Genomic DNA, 5756 nt, shown 5'->3' on the forward strand with positions numbered 1-5756 from the left:
TAATTCCCAAGGTCCAACGCCTTTACTCTTGATCTCTGATAACACTCAACGTGAGTAACAATCTTGTTCCATAAGATCTTGTCTGATAACTATACTATCTTTAACTTCTACTTGCACATTCGACCTGCAGAAACTCCAGAGTCTGTTTAGTTCACAATGATCGCTTCATTAATTTATTCTCAATACCATAAATACTTATGAGTCATCACCCCTACCAGGGTGGAATCAGCTTATAGGCCCTTAGCCTAACCTTTGGTACAACCTCAGAATTCTTGTTGAATCGAGAGTCAGAACTCCCATTTCTTTCCCAGAATAACATACTTTTCCTTGCTTGCACTTTCTTGGAGAGATACCAATCTCTCATCCTAGAACTTTGTATTCCAAAGTTAAAAATTTACAAGTTCCTATGTCCTTTTAGATAGGCATGCACTCCTGCCTTAAGAATTCCAACAACCTCTTGGTTTTTCCCCTGAACTAATACTACATCGCAGTATCCACTATCTTCCACTTCTCTACCTTGTAGTACTCTTTTTTCTTTTTATCTTACCATATCCTATGTCGTGTCACCTTAGCTGTACTCCAGCATCCACTACCTTGACTGTCTCAACAAAGAGTACACTTTCATTAATATCCCAAATGTTTACATACTCAACCCCTAATCCCTTAACATAACTGTTAAGCCCTCAGATTGCTATCCTATTTGCAATCAATCAGTAATTCTAGATCCCCACTCTGTTCTCTTTGCTCTCTGGTCCCTTTCCAAAACTTGGAAAACTATAGGGTCTCAATTTAGCGTCAGCAATGCTCTACCCCATTACCAGTTCATACGAACCAAATTATGCTAACTCATTCAGCTGAGTTACAATTTTCTCTGTCCAATCACCTTACTTCAACTCTAATGTGGTCCATTCCTATGATCCACCATCATATCAATTTACCTTTCAACACTCAAGCTTACTAGACTCTGTCACCCGTTCAAACTTCCCGGTACAACATACCCTAGGAGGTAGAATGATATCCATTTAGGATTCCCATCTCCACGTCAAATTTTCATCGGATCGTTCATCAGATCCTGGTACCCTAACTTATAATACCTTGACAAGATTCTTCCCTGTTTCCACCTAACCCTCACTTTGGATTCCATTGCCCAAAGGAATACGTACTCGTCCATCACCACACACTAAGGCTATATTAACTCAATCATTACCTTGTCCAGTCCATTATGATCCATGATGTTCTTTTTAATTGACACAGACCTCCCAAGTAAGAGATCCTCCTCCAATCAAATCTTCCCCTCGTACAGCCGAGGATTTCCAACATCAACCACCCATCCATTACATTTCACTAAATCTTGGTCTCAACGTTATCTTTCTTACAAATGAACAAATGCTCATCACCTTACTCTATGCATATACTACCTACCTATCACTTCAGGTATATCGATCATGTTCCCATCTTACCTCTTGCGAGGCTTGATTCATCCTCACGTCAGCCTGAGTCTGGGCGTGCCCCAATTCTGTGATGTACACCTCACAGTTTCATATCTTTATCAAAAGTTAGGTCTTTTGTGCTACCCTTTCACATCCAACCGTAACACGCATATCCCTGCATCACCAAGTGCTAATCAATTATTACCCTGTCTTCTGAACTTCTGATCTGACACAATCCATTCACTCTAACTTCAAGTTTTATTGTTCCTCTAATCTCTGGTGTAGCTATCTGCAAAGATACTTATTTGGTAGATGACGCGCTTGCCAGTCTTGTTGTGCTTCCTGTCCTTCGAACGTTCTTCAATAGCTTCTTTGTAGCTTCAAATCAAATCTCTTCATACCTGTCGCCTCTTCTTGTAACTTCCCTTCTCGTAGCATTATTCTGAATACCCCTGGCGAGACCAAACTGACACTTCATGGAGCCTTACTTATGACCCTGTTTCCTTAGTACTAACATCATCAGCGTAATAATTACTCGCTTCCCACTTCTGACTAGAGAGTAATCCGACATACCGCCCGTAAACCTGAAGGAGACTTGTCCATACCGTTCTTATATTTTCTGTTTGAAGAACTTACCTGTGTTGCTGAAGCTTGAACCAGTTAAGAACCTTTGTTACCAATTCATCACACCCTACTTGGTACAAGTAGCAATTCCTAAAACGTCTCTTTCTTTGATCTCCAGCTGGTAATAACCAGATCATAGATCAATTCCTTGAGACATGGTCCTATCTTATAACCGGGGGTATCTAACCTTCCTTCCTTATGAGTGGAAATCAAATCCCATTTTGTCTTTTTTGCATAAAAACCATCCGGCCGGTAATATATAGGCATTTAAAACTCTTCATCCTTAACAGACGATGCCGACCATTCCCACGATAAGATGCTCTTTCAGATTCGAAGTCAAACTTCTTCTACTGCTTCAGTAATTCTTTCTGTCAAACCAGTACCATCTTCCACAATGTTCCTGATACCGAACCTACTTGTAGCCCGACCCTGAGGCACACCCAATCTTTCCTTGTATACCCATCTAAATTCCCTACTGGTCAGCTTGGTTTCCATTCAGTCCAATTGAAGTACTCCAAATGATATCCCCTACAACCCATGGTTGTCTCTTAACAGATTCACTCTCACTCTGACTCATGTCAAGGCTTCCATATGATGAGCTCTATTGCTCTCACCACGAACCTCTCGATTACTTGTATCCCAATTCCTCTGCCAGAGGTTTCTAATTCCTCCCCCAACAAATACTAATTTCTACAGCCTCTCGCATAGTACCCTTGAGGCATATTCTCTATGTCTGAATCTCTCTTGGGACATTCTCAACACTGAACTCTTCCAGCTCTTTACATAACAAGAAACATGAACTATCCAGTTAACTAATCATCTTCGAGGAACCATCCTTGAGCTTTGAATGTGACAAGGCATTTCACTCTTCCGTTTCCCTAACCATGGAAAATCCATCCTAACATATGAAATCATTCATGTAGAAGTCGTGCCCTCACCTGACATCCTTCCAGGTGACGTCCTCTGCCTCAGGTGCATGCCAAACAACCTCACTGGCTCCTGTCACCATCCTGACGACTACCTTTACAATCAGACCCCTTCCTATAAAAAACTAGGTGCCATAGCACTGCTTGGGGTTCTTTTACCTCGATAACCGAGAATCTATCCTTACTACATTCTACCACTAGAAGTACCGTCTTTTGCATCTTTTGCCCTACGACATTCATGCTCTATACCTCATTTCCCAGATCTCAAATAACATGGCCCTCTCTGATGTCAAAATACAGACGAAGATCTCATACATTGGAGCAGCCCTACACCCTGGATCATTCCAGAGTTCAATCCTTATTTGGGTCATCCTCTCTAGCTACACCCATCTATATCAATTTCCAAACTGAGTTACCCAACTCACAAAACTTACTGACATACACTGTCGTTATCTTATCATTCTAAATCAAGCTTAGAAGCCTAATAGTCTCCGCAGCTCAGACTATGCCTTTATAACGTCTTTTATCAAATCACCATATGAGTTCTTTCCAACCCATCATGCCAGTATCTCAGTCTGAATACCATTTCCTAGCATCCTTCTGCCACAAGTACTTAGCGCAACTCCTTATTTATGACCTCTCATCTTCATATACCCAAGGAAGCTTTGCCCATCCACTAACCAATTCTTAGACAAACCCAAACTTTCCTCATCAAACCAGAGGACAACGCCTTTTAGGCCTTCCATTTAATACTCTTTATCTGTCTGTATCCTTATATTAAACCAACACCATTTACTCACATTCTAGCAAACATCTCTACGACTTTTAGGGGCAGATGGAGGTTTCCAACCCCAACTATCATCTGCAACCCTCCTGTAATACAATGCCAGGTCTACTTAACCATTTTGGATGCAAAAAATCTGAGTTCATTCGCCACTGCTGACTAAACTCCTCAGCCCTGAGGTTCACACTCCGAACCAAACCACATCCAGGTCCAAATAACCACAATATTCATGCACACACAAAGCATAATCCACAATTCTACACACTTAGCTACCAAATTTATTACTACCATATATATTCACACTCTATCATGCTTCCTACAATCCAATAAACAAGCATAACATATAAATTCAATTCAAGCAGTCAACCACATACAATCGATATGCAAACCATTATCCAAATATTCATTCACATGCAATAGCAATGCTAATAAGCACGCCTTAATATCATCACACAATAGTCAAGGGCCAGGCCCTATCAGTTCTCATGCTCCCTATAGTCATACAACAAAATACATTCATATTTCAATCATAACTTAAACATATAGTCTCATATATTCAATTACAGAACCCTGAGTCGAGCTTATCTTTAGCGGCGAGTGTACATGTCCAACTTATCTCTAAGAAACCTTAAACATAGGACGCTCTGATACCAAGTTGTAACACCCTGGATAACCAAGACCGTTATACTGTGGGTTTGAAATAGTGCAAGACTTGCTAATCAAGTCATTTAAATAAAAATGTGAATCTAACGACACAAATAGGTTAGGTTTTAAAGATTTTGGTTATAAACGAATAATTCTCATTAAAATACATGTTTGGTACATGGGATCCCAAATCAAGGTTTAAATAACATAATTACATAATTTCCAAATCTTATAAATGACCAAGCCACTCGAATGGCAAAATACACATTTTAGGTTCCCGATCCTGTACAATCCCTCGACCGTGGCAGCCGAGCAGATGACAATGTACACCTCACCCCAGAGCTTTCCAACTCATGGTTAACTCATTTGACCCTTGCCTTTACCTATACCACGTAGCACCCGTGAGCCGAGGCCCAGCAAAGAAAACATAACATCATAACACAACCAGTATTAACAGCTAAGTAACTCACAGAGCATAATCAAATGATTTACAAGACATTAATCAATTACCCAACAAACCATAGCATACAGTCAAGGCAACACATCGGTCAATAACCAATGATCTAGTTCCAGATACTCAGTACATCATACACATCAATTAACAACAGAATACATGTCAAGCAACAACTAGGGTTAACGCCCGTAGGCCGCACCCTCTATTTAATCCACTATCTATGGCTCACTTAGGCCAAGCCCAATGTTATACCCACTGACTCTGGCTAGCTTAACCGAGCTCAGTGATTATTAAGTTGTCTTCAACTACCAGTGGCCGAGCTGCGCCCTGTGCGCAGGTATTGATTACAGTGCCCTTAGGTCGTTTATAACATGTCCCAGCGGCATAATACCACCCCATGACATCCATACAATTATAGGGAACTCTTAGTCCCAACATATTCACATGGTTTATCACAATCGTATAACAATGCATACAAATGTAAGGAACACTTAGTCCCATCCTATCCACATATACAGGTGCAGATTTCTTACCTCTAATTCCAAGCGTACACCTAGTCACAACCATAGTAAAGGATTCCATTAATAATTGTATAAGGGTTTCTAGATAAAGTTCTAGCCTCCGGGACCTCGAATTCCACCAAACACGGTAGTGGGATCGATCTCGAGCACCCTAGGTTAAGTTCCCATGCCTTGAAACCCAAAAACGCAAATATCCTTAAGGGTTGCGGCTCAAACCTCCCCATGTCGTGGCATGGCCCCAAACAAAGCCCAACCTCGCCCATAAATAGACACGGGTCGCGGCCCTACATGCCGCATGCCGCAGCCTGCTCTCTTTCTCTAGCATCCCTCAGCTTCAAAGGGCTGCGGCTCATCAAGAACTATGTCGCGGCC

This window comes from Humulus lupulus, chromosome 6 (genome assembly GCF_963169125.1).
Source record: "Humulus lupulus chromosome 6, drHumLupu1.1, whole genome shotgun sequence".
Classification (NCBI taxonomy): domain Eukaryota; kingdom Viridiplantae; phylum Streptophyta; class Magnoliopsida; order Rosales; family Cannabaceae; genus Humulus; species Humulus lupulus.